The sequence below is a fragment of the Balaenoptera physalus genome, assembly GCF_965194825.1.
Source record: "Balaenoptera physalus genome assembly, chromosome: X".
Taxonomy (NCBI): Eukaryota; Metazoa; Chordata; class Mammalia; order Artiodactyla; family Balaenopteridae; genus Balaenoptera; species Balaenoptera physalus.
Genome location: NC_138903.1, coordinates 82,491,780 through 82,503,650, shown reverse-complemented (window position 1 = coordinate 82,503,650; position 11,871 = coordinate 82,491,780). Strand labels below are relative to the sequence as shown.

Genomic DNA, 11,871 nt, shown 5'->3' with positions numbered 1-11,871 from the left:
GTTTTTCTATTGCATGCAGATGTACTGACTTCTCCTGATCTTCCTTTGGATGCTATCTTTCCTGTGTGAACCACCTGCAAATTTGCTAAGGGGAAGCTGGGGGTAAAGAGTCAGTCATTTTTTAACTACCTAATTATTTATTCCTACTCCTTTTAATCCAGGAAAGGAATCAACAGGTTAGGCAAGGCATTTAGTAGAAGAGAAGTCAGGAGTTAGGTTAAATATTACCTAGTGATCTCATTTTTATAATTAAGGTTTAAGGGAAATAGGTAAGCAGGAAAGGGGCAAAAGAGCTGCTTACAAATCCCCACTTCTCAGATATCATTCCATTTCTATGGGATTAGTGGTGAAGGTCTATCTTCTGTAACCTCTTCTTGCTGACATAGGGTGCTGTATTCTCAGAGTGGCAGATGTCAACATGGGTCTGTAGCATCTCTTTGCTGACAATCTGAGTTGCTGGCTTACATATATGGGCAGAGCAAGCTACAGTTATTTTGATGCCCACAAAGATATAGATTATTATGGGCAATAATGTTAATCTCATTCTCTTGAGTCCAGTTCTTGGAATTGTGCTAGCCATAGATTTAGTACTGCTCAAGATGGAGCAGCTTATGTCATGGCTACAGTCTGGTCATCATGCAGTTAACTTTTTCCCTCTGGTAACATTTATAGTATCTGTAAAATGACTCAGGAATGTGCATCAGATACTGAATCTGTAACTTTATTGTCCTCATCATTAACCGCTTGAGCCTGCTCCTTTGTGACTTAGGGAGGTCTGGGAGATTTCAGCTTTTCTACAGACACGAGGCAGTGGACACGGAAGAGCCTTTGTACTTGGTGCTGGGGGAGGGCCCACAGGGTTCTCCTCAGTTTCAACACTACAGCCAATAAACCAATACTGTAGGCAGATATGGTAAGAGGTCCCCAGGGGAAGAAAACGAGGCATAGCTTTCTTAAAGTAAGAGAAACCAATTTAAGCCTAAGCCATTTTGTGATCTAAGCCAGGCCACAATGCTTGCTCATACAGAACAGGTCTGAGTAGTTAATAATTTTAAGGGAACAAAAGAATGTAGGAACAAACAGCTATTGCCAGGCCAGATAAATAATGATATCAGAGACAATAAATCAGTCACTAATACTCCCAGTTCTGACACATATTTTTGAACTGTTTTACAGTGTCTGAACCCCCTTGAACAATTGGTCACGAGACTAACTGGAGCCAGAGAATTGATGATGTGACCTTTGCTGGCCCTTGTGACTTCAATCAATTAGAACCTGGATTCTGCCAACTTTATCCCTAATTCTATACTAAATTCCTCTTTGCACAAGTCCCTTCATAAATATGCATGCTCCCTTAGCTTAAAACTTCCCTAATTTTGCTGTTCAGGGAGACACTGCTTTGGGAAAGATCCTCAGTCTTCTCCTTATCTGTTACAATAAATGCTTCCTTGTCCCGCTCTTTGACTTGGTTGTGTCTTTTTGCTCGACAAGCACCTAGAGGCGAACCCAGTTTTCAGATCACAATGCCTCAATCAACAGAATAAGATTCACCAAAAAGAGGAATATGTTGAAATACTTTGATACCATGATTTGTTTAATGGAGAATCCAAAAATATTAATATGAAAATGGAAAGAATAATACCATAAAATGTATTTACCTGAAATATCAGATCAAAGATGGAAAGAGATTTTTAAAGTATAAAATAATTCTGTTTTTCTCCCCTTCAGTTTAGCAAATTAGATTATGCTTAATTGTCCTCTGACTAGAAAAACAATCAAAGAAAGATTCGATAATATCCTCAAAGAAAAAAATGATATCTAGAATCAATAAGAGGGCTTTGGTAGACTGTTGTACAATCATATTCTAAAGCATAAATAACCGCTTTTGGTACCTTGCTTATCTGGATTTGTCTAGATCTGAAAGCAGTCATAACAGTCATTCAAAAGCAGACACACAATGTTAGGGTATTGAAGGTAAGTTGCAGGATTATATGTTAAACAAAGATGGGGGATGTGACATAGAAAATGTATTCAATAACCTGAAATAAGGAAATGAGGGGATTTGCATGACTTACGTTGTGTTGCCCTTTTAAAAAGGAGAGCTAAACCCTTCCTTGGTATTTTCTTCTCTTGTCTTAAAAACAAGATATGAAAAAATACAACATTTTACATTCACCTTGAATCTCATCAGCTATTCTTAGCAAATTTGAAGACATGAATTGCATCAGGAACTCATTATGGTTCCAGAGGAAAGTTAGAACAAGGAGCATACGAAACTAAAGAAAAAAAAATGTTTGACCTTTTTTTTTCTGGAACCTATTATCATAACTTAGAAATATTTGACATTTATTGAGCATTTGCTATGTTCCAGATAATGTAATAAGGGCTTCACTTATCATATTTATTTATCTTTTTAACCCTGGAAACAATGCTATGAAGTAGGTGGCATTAGTAACCCCATTTTAAGATGATGAAACAAAAAGTTTAAATATCTTGCCTACATATTGCCAGTATTTTAACCCATTTGTATTGAGCTTCAAAGCCAGGACTCATAAACTCTTTGTGATATAAGAGGTAAAGCCTTTCTTAAGATGACACATATTTAAAAGTGCAGTGGGTAAAATAGATAGCTAGTGGGAAGCAACTGCATAGCACAGGGAGATCAGCTCTGTGCTTTGTGACCACCTAGAGGGGTGGGATAGGGAGGGTGGGAGGGAGGGAGATGCAAGATGCAAGAGATATGGGGACATATGTATATGTATAACTGATTCACTTTGTTATAAAGCAGAAACTAACACACCACTGTAAAGCAATTATACTCCAATAAAGATGTTAAAAAAAAGTGCAGTGGGACCAACTGCTATTTCAAGGACATTTCCAGCTTTTCTAGAAGGGAGACCTACTTGAATTTCTAATTAATTTACTAATTTTGATGGTGATTATGGTGGAAAATTTAGAAAAACTTCCTTTTCTGTTTTGGGATAAACATTGTAATAATATCCTATTTATGTTAATACAAAGCCAAAATCCTATCTTAGAATGAGGAACTTAACCACTTAACTGATTAACTACTTAAGTTTCCAAATTCTAGTTAAAAGGTTATCTACTGAGTATAGTAATGTAAAAATATCTAGTGTGGCCTGAGTTGCTGCTTTAAAAAGTGGGCCATTTACTGAAGGTAGATAATTTCCTTTTCTCCTTCAGGTGGGGGCAGCAAGGGAGATTGAGGATGGGGACTCTGGAAAGAGAAGACAGTGTCAAAGCAAATCCAGGAAGTGAGTTATTCAAACTGCTCCTTGAATATGGAAACAGGTGAGGGAAGGAAAACTGAAATAGCCAATTAGGAAGCTCCTGTGGTAGGCACTAGACAATAAACATGAGGTAAAATACGATACCCAATTTTTGGTGATTTTTCTCTTCATTGCCGTTTTCATTATTTTGTTCCCAAACCTCTATATGAATAATACTGTGAACTAAAATTCATATTTTATGGCAAGACAAAAAAAGATTTATACATAACATATTTTCTCTACCAATTTGTTACCAGAGAACTGGGTTTGCCTCTTGGTGGATGTCGAGCTAAGAGACACAACCAAGCCAAAGTTGGGGAGATGGAAAGATTTATTACTTGCAGCAAGTAAGGAGACCACCAGGGATCTCTCCCAAAGCAGTGTCTCCCCTAACAGCAAAATTGGGGACATTTTGAGCTAAGGGTACATGCATATTCATGAAGGGGCTTGAGCAGAGGACAATTCAGCATAAAATTGGGGAAAAGTTCAAAAGTCAAGAGAGTCCACCTTTAGTTGATTGAAGTCAGGAGGGTCAACATCATCATTCCATCCTCCACCTGGTTGGGGGCCTTGATTCCTGCAGAACTCAAAGACCTGTATCTGATTGTTACATATATCCCCTGAGGAGGAACTAGGACTCTGTTTTATCACTAAACTATTGTTCTTGACTGCTTTTCCTTTGTTCCTGCATTTCCTTACTTCCCTTAAGATCATTAATTACCTAGACCTGTTCAATGACAAGCATTGCTACCAGACTTAGATCACAAAATGGCTTAGGCAAAAATGGCTTCTCTTATTTAAAGAAAACCATTCCTGTTTCTCTTCCTTTGGGGACCCCCTAACCTATCTGCTTACACTTTGGCCTCCTCTCTCCCCTCTACTTTGCATTGTGTACCTGCATTATGCTTCGACCAAACCTCCTCCATTAGCAGAAATACCTGCTCAACCATAAAGAACAACATTTTCCTAGCACCAACAAGACAACTGCTCAAAAGATAACATTCCTTTTTGATCTTATAAGGGGTCACAATGATGACACTTACATCTGGATTGCATAAACCATCAATAATATGTCATTTAATGTATAGCCTTCTGTCTCAAGAAACTTATATAACTGTGCCTTGACTTTTAATGGGTGGAACAGTTCTCAGAGCTTTCTGAAATGCTGTTTCCAGGTTATTATCCTCAATTTGGCTCAAATAAAATTTTCCATTTTTTTCTTAGATTGATTAATTTTTTCATCGACAGTACTTATATATCACTTACTATGTGCCAAGCACTGTTCTTAATGTTCACTTGGGATTAACACATTTAATCTTCATGGCAGTCCTATGAGATAGATACTAGTATTATCTCCATTTTACAATAAGGAAAATAAGGCACAGAGAGTTCCCTAAAATTCCACAGCTCCTAAGTGGCCAAGTTGGGATTAGAACCTAAACAGTCTGGTGTCAGTGTCCATACACTTAACCAGAATGCTGTAATAGTAAATCTCAAAGAGATTTGTTATCTTCTATAATTTAGAGTTAGCAAAGATTAAGAACAGTAAGGAAGAGGCATTTGGCCACACTGGAGTGAAGTGGCATTGAAAAAGACAAAGCAACCTGGAAAAGATAAGCCCAGACCAATTGTCTGGAGGAAGAGGTGATAAGTGAAAACCAGGATGAATTTTGCTACACATGTAAGTATTTCCCAAGGATAATCAGAAATGCTGGGGAAAGAGAATGCCATAGAAGACAATCTGGTAAAATGGGGAATCAGATTAATTTAGATATGTACTAAAGGGAATTTCTAGGGGCTTGGGAACTTGGAAGGTGGCAGCATTCCAAAACATAAGTTTAATTTATTATTTAAGGGTTTCTTACCTCCTGAAGAGTGCTTGACTGAGTAATGTCAAGTTTTGCTTTACTACACCTCTATTTTTTTAAAGTTCTCTGGTTTAAGCCCTGCCCCCAACATACTGCACCACCATCCTCCATCACCCCCACACGAGCAGAAAGCACAGCTATATCTACACATTCCATCTTTAGGTATTTAAAAAAAACAAAAACAAAAAACCTTAAAGCTGGTTATCATTAAGTCTTTCCAGGGAAAAATTTGTTCCATTTCTTGAGTTATGTAAGGGAAGAAAAAGTTTTCCTCCCTCCTCTTAGGTTCTCTGGCTGGGTCTGAAAATTAAACTGACAAAGATTAACAGGAGAAAAACATACAAATTTATTTAATATAAGTTTTATGTGACACAGGAGCATTCATAAGGAAATGAGAACCCCCCAAATTAAACCTGAGTATTTTATGCTAGGTTTGATGAAGAATGGACAGTTGTAGAGGAATAAAGTAGGTTAAAGCATATGATGTAAGTCTAGTAAACTGGGGGAAACTTAGCAAGAACAGTTTGTTTGGATCCTTCTTAGCATCCCTTTGTCTGTGGAGATAAGGATGCTCCTTTCCTCCAGGTATAGGGTGGGCACCTCTCACATGAGTGTTTTATGTCCTGTTTCAGGGGAAAAGGGCAAGCCCTGCTCACTTGGAATTAGATCATTTAATCCTCAAAGGAAGCCTGATAAGTACTCTCAGCTACTTTCTCAAACTCCTTCAGCTTAACATATTCAATATGCCAAGGTACCATATTTTGGAGCAGCACGTTCTGAACCCTATCAGTTGGTATATCAATCCTTTGACCTATTAAGTGTTAATATTAACTGAATTTATTGAACAGTTTCTACATTGAGATCCTACTGCTGTGTCTCTGTACATCTTGCTTACCATTTCAATTTTTATCAGAGATGTCTCCAACTTGTATCAATTTGACTTATTAGAATACAGAGTATATGATATTTCAAAATAGCTTTTTAATGAATTGTGTATGTACTATTGTTGAAAAACAATATTCAACTGAGTAAATTTTAAAGATCTTATTGGCTTTATTCAACAATTCATGAATCAAGCAGTATTCAATTTAGCATGTAGAAAGGAGCTCCAAGGAGCTCTACAAATGAAAGATTTTTATAGGTAGAAAGGAGCAAGAACAAGGAAATTACACTACACAAAAAAAACTGGTTGATTATTTCAAGGTCACTTTCCTTTAGGGGGTGGCAGAGGTTTATCAGACAGATGACCTCACTAGGGCTGATCAGGTGATTCTTTTTTTTTTAATAAATTTATTTATTTGTTTATTTATTTTTGGCTGCATTAGGTCTGCGTTGCTGCACGCAGGCTTTCGCTAGTTGTGACGAGCAGGGGCTACTCTTCGTTGCAGTGTGCAGGCTTCTCATTGCGATGGCTTCTCTTGTTGTGGAGCTCAGGCTCTAGGCACGCAGGCTTCATTAGTTGTGGCACATGGGCTCAGTAGTTGTGGCGCACGGGCTTTAGTTGCTCTGCGGCATGTGTGATCTTCCCGGACCAGGGCTTGAACCTGTGTCCCCTGCATTGGCAGGTGGCTTCTTAACCACTGCACCACTAGGGAAGTCCCGATCAGGCAATTCTTTTTTTTTTTTTTTCTTGGAGGGACTGGTTCTTTATTTCAAAAAGACATTTATCAATGTTCAGTATCAAAACAGTTACACTATTGTTTTTTCTTTCTCCCAATCGGCCCCCAAAGAGACCACACCAAAGGGGAGTACATTTTAAGCCAATTAAGCTGTAGGATGCACACCTAACTGACCTCACTGAAACCTCACCAAAAAGGGGGGATTGGGTAGGGAAAGAAACTTTAAAAGATCAGCACACTGCCAGCCCAGACTGTAGAGAGCTCTCACAGCCAGATGGGGTGACCAGTGTGCCCCAACCCCAAAGAAGCAAAGTTTCAAAATAATATAAAATTTAAAAACAATTTTGTACATAAGCTATTCAAGATTTCTCCAGCACTAAATGATACAATGCACAATGAGATGGCACTTTTAGAGACAGCAGCTTCAGACCCAGAAAACGGTGATGAGATGAGTTTCATATGGCTAAATCAGTGGTAAAACATAATTTTCTTTCCTTTCTTTCAAGTAGGCGGGAGAGCAAATAAGTGGTCGCCTCAAAATAAGGGGCACATGATCCATTCTGTGAGCGGTTGGGAACAGGGTAGAGCTGGGACAAGGATTTGGTCTCAGAGGTCTCACCATCTTAATTTCATCTGGTCACTTCTGATGGAAAAAAAGTTGCCCAAAGATACCGTAAAGCTGAAAACCTGAACAGAGCTTTTTTTTTTTTTTTTTTTTTTTTTTTTGGCTAACTCCTTCTGGAATCACCTTTCTGGTTTGGCGGGTACTTTTTACAGAGCAATAAGGTTTCCCAAAATGGAGTCCTTCTCTGGGCTGTTTGGCTCTCAGTAAGGCAGGCCCATACCTTTTCCCCTCCTCTACGGAGAGGGCAATATGCATTAAGCTGAAAAGTTACCTTCCAAAAGTGAGAAAGGGATTAGACTGCTGCTTCAAAACTATGGAATTATCTGGAATGTTTTACAAATGGCTGCTACATCAACAACAACAGAAAAGATAATTACAAAATGTGTACATCACAACATGCTTTTAAAGACACTTAGCATTGTGCTCACATTCCCTTAAACGTTGTTCCCAAAGGTGCTCAGCCTCTAGCCCAAATGGAATCTCTGGGGAGAGGCAGAGACAGTTTGGCAAAAAGGACACAGGGGTGGGGGTGGGAGAGGTGGCGAAAGGAGAAAGCAGCCTCCCAGTTAAAGATCAGCCGTCAGTTTAAAGGTCAGCTTCGGGCAGGCTGGCCTCAGCGGAGTCGGGGTCAGAGGGAGGAGCAGCGGCAGGATGGGACTGGGGTGCTCTACATCTCATTCAGGTCAAGCAGAGTCTGGTCCAGCATCCTTTGTGTACAGAGGTGCTCCTCTTTGGTGCATTTCAGTTTATCTTCCAAATCATCAATTGTCTTTTCCAGCTTGGCTACCGATATCTCAGCAAACTCAGCACGGGTCTCTGCCTCCTTGAGTTTATCAGTAAGAATCTATCTCTTCCTCATATTTGTCTTCTTTTTGAGAGTACTTTTCTTCAGCAGCACTCAGACACTTCAGGTTCTGGTCCATCAGTCTGATCTGCTCATCCATCTCTCGGCAACGGGACTCTGCCAGCTCAGCTCGCTCCTCTGTGCATTCCAAGTCTCCCTCAATAATCACCAATTTACGAGCCACCTCTTCATACTTCCTATATGCCTCTTCTGCAATGTGCTTAGCTTCTTTGAGTTGGATTTCCTGGAGTTCCATTTTTTCTTCATCTTTTAAGGCTCGGTTTTCAATAACCTTCATACCTCTCTCACTCTCATCAGCAGCTTTCTCAGCTTCCTCCAGCTTTTGCAGGGCAGTGGCCAGGCGCTCTTGAGCGTGGTCCAGCTCCTCTTCAACCAGCTGGATCCTATGGTTCAAGGAGGCCACCTCAGCCTCAGCCTGTTCCCGGGCCCGCCTTTCTCCCTCCACTTCCCGCTGGAGGCGCTCGGCCCTCTCCTCTGCATCATCGGCCTGCTGCTGCAGAACCTGGATCTTGCGCTTCACCGCCTCGATGGTGGTGATCCCAGCCATGGTCCCCACCCAGCCCCTGCTGGCCTTCGGGTTCCTGCCTCCCCGATCAGGCAATTCTTGATTGACCAGTTTAAGATTTCATTTCTGGGAGAGCGGAAACTGTAATTAAGTTGGTTTGATGACATGGGGCTTAGCATAAGCAACATCATTTGGGGCCTGTTTTCTTATTTTTAACATTATTTTTTATTCTATCCAACATCAAATAAATATTTTGATTCTCTACCCAGTGCTTCCAGTATCCATTTTGTCAGTCAGATTCCTCTACTCTCCATCTCCTCTAGATACCCTATATTCCCCGGGTGAATTCAGATAACATCATAAGAGTTGAACCTCTCAGGTGACACTCCTCCTTTTCATACTATATTCAGGTCATTTATTCAACATACACACTTCACTTGCTCTGTGATCAATTCCACCTCTTTTCTGTATGCTTTGTATTTCTAACAGTTTCCTATGTTATAATACTTCTGACTCTAGATAGTTACCCACTCAGTGAAAGAAGTTTCATTTATTTTATTAGATTTTATAATTTACATAAAACTTTGCTAGCTAAGCAAAGTAAAAACAAACTAGCAAACAAACAAACAACTCTACATAAATCCCTGTACAAAGAAACTATTTTCAGAAAGAGAACATACGTTTTTAATTTTAAGCCTTAATTTATTAATTTAATATTTATTGCACACTTACTACACACTACACACAGGCAGTTTGAACCACATGATCCTTAGTTTCATGGAGCATATATTCTAGGGAGGGTGTCCCAGATAAGAATCTCATTTATGCACTCACACTTAAATAGGTCTAAAACTGTACTATGCTGGAAGTACAGAAGTGAATAAGATATTTAAAGGTCTTGCCCTCATGAAATTATATTCTAGTAGGGGGAGAGAGATAGTAAGTAGGAAACTAACAAATCAAAAATATTTCACGTATTATAAGCACTATACAAAGACAAAGCAGGGTAAGTTTTTTTCAAATAAAGAAACATGTATGATATAAGCAAACAGTTTTATTGATTTATTTCGGAAGAGAGAACACTACATGGGAAATTCCAAAATATCATCTCCTTAAAGAAACTGAGTGCATGATATTTTTGCCCATGGTTTGGGCTGGGAAGCTTTTAGGTTGAGATATGAGAGACCAGGTGAGGCTTTGGATTGGTTGATTTCCTAAGACAAAGCTAGATGCAACAGAGTGAGATGAAAATATTATACGAGTCACAGGACATTCTGTGATTAGATTGCTTAGTGAAAGTGTGGCTGTTCTAATCCCCCATCCCTTTGGCGATCCTGGCCAGACCATAAGGTTAGCCACAAAATTATTCTTACAGCAGTTCTATACCACTCTTGTGATTACTAGATAAGATCATTGTCTCAGAAACAACAGTCTGGAGTTGAACCAGAGTTTGACCTTTGTGTTCATTTTGTCAAATGATAAGTTGTTGGTTCATCTGATGTGACATTAGTGTCACAGCAACATATAAGACTCTGGAGAGTACACACCTGCCAATGACAACACACATAAAGACTAACAGGAAAGAAAGGGTTAAATTATATAGAATTCTATGAGTCCATGATGCAAATGAACAAATCCAGGTGAACAAAACAAGCTCCCAAGTGACCAGATCTTTTGATTCAGAGATTGATTGTTATAATTGGCAGTAGTATTTATCTGAATGCAACACTAGACACCTTCTTGGCTAATAGAGAATCTAAAGTTACTCATTTGTCCATTATCTCTTGGACCAAAAGAATTACACTTGTTTTTTGAGCCTTGAGAGCTGTGGAAGTATCATTTACAACTTCAGCTACAGTTATTGATAATTGTCTGAACGTTATAGAAATCACTATTTGGATGGTAGGCATAAAAGTGGAGTAGTGAATTTTCTGTGTAATTTTCCATAGAAGCCTTTATTTTTTTATGTTACTGGGCTAATACCTCATTGAGAAATGGTCCACAGGGTGTATATTGGTCTTGAATATATAAAGTCTCTGAGAATTATCCCATATACACAAGTCAGGCTTATAAATAAGGAAAGAGCTTGGTCCACATAAAATATAGTATGCTTGCAAAAAAAAATATATAGTATGCTTGTGACATAGAGATTGTATTGGAGGTGTACACATTGCTTAAGATGACAGGAGTGCCCTAGTTAACTGCCTGGTTGAAGCTGAATAATTTTTATAAAGCAGGTTAGATACTTTCTGAGGAATACAAATAGACTACTATAGAAAAAATAGTTTTAATATTTAATCCTACTCCTGTTGTATTTCTGGCCCCCATGGACAATGCTATAAATAATTTTGCAGAAGTATTTTTCTGTTCCATGATCATGGTCCAATTTTTATATGACTGGATGCTGAAGTTAATAATATGAGGATATTTCTAATTCCAGAAGTGTCCAGTGGAAGGAATATTCCCCTCTGAAGTGTTTACAAGAATGCCAATTAGCTTGTTTATGCTCTTTATGGAGTATAATTTCCATATGTAAAAGTGAACATAAGTGAACAGATCAATGCATTTTAAAAAGCAGAGCACACTCATATAACCGGCACCTAGATGTAGAAGCAGAATACACAAGAGCATCCCAGAATTCCCCTTTATGTGCTCTTCCAGTCACCATTTCCCCTCAACGATAGCACTATCTTAGATAATTATTATAAAGTTAATAGCTTTATACCCATCATGCAGGTCAAGAAATAGAACTTTGGCACTCACTCCAGATGCCCTTCCATTTGCCCCATCTCAATCATAGTCCTTTCCTCCCACCATAAGTAACCATTATCCTGATAATAACTTTCTTATATTTTTTAAATGGTTATAGCAATAACTTTCTTATATTTTTAAAATGGTTTTATAGTAATAACTTTCTTATATTTTTAAAATGGTTTTATCACCCAAGGGTGCAACCCTAGATACTATAGCTTAATCGTCTCCAATTAAACATCTGATATGGCTTTTAAGTCACTTTTAATCAATAGATGCCCCCTCTATATATTTTGCTTTGTTACAGTTTGTTTAAGAACCTAGGTATGACTTGCCAGTATTTCCAGT

At 38.6% G+C, this 11,871-nt stretch overlaps 1 pseudogene across 1 annotated transcript; it reads right to left on the bottom strand.

The window, feature by feature from the left end:
- Nucleotides 1–6,926: 6,926 nt before the first annotated feature.
- Nucleotides 6,927–8,875, bottom strand: LOC309652696 (tropomyosin alpha-3 chain pseudogene; annotated as a pseudogene). The gene has a single exon. The product of its transcript is annotated as a tropomyosin alpha-3 chain pseudogene (transcript).
- Between the last annotated feature and the right edge of the window lie 2,996 nt (nt 8,876–11,871).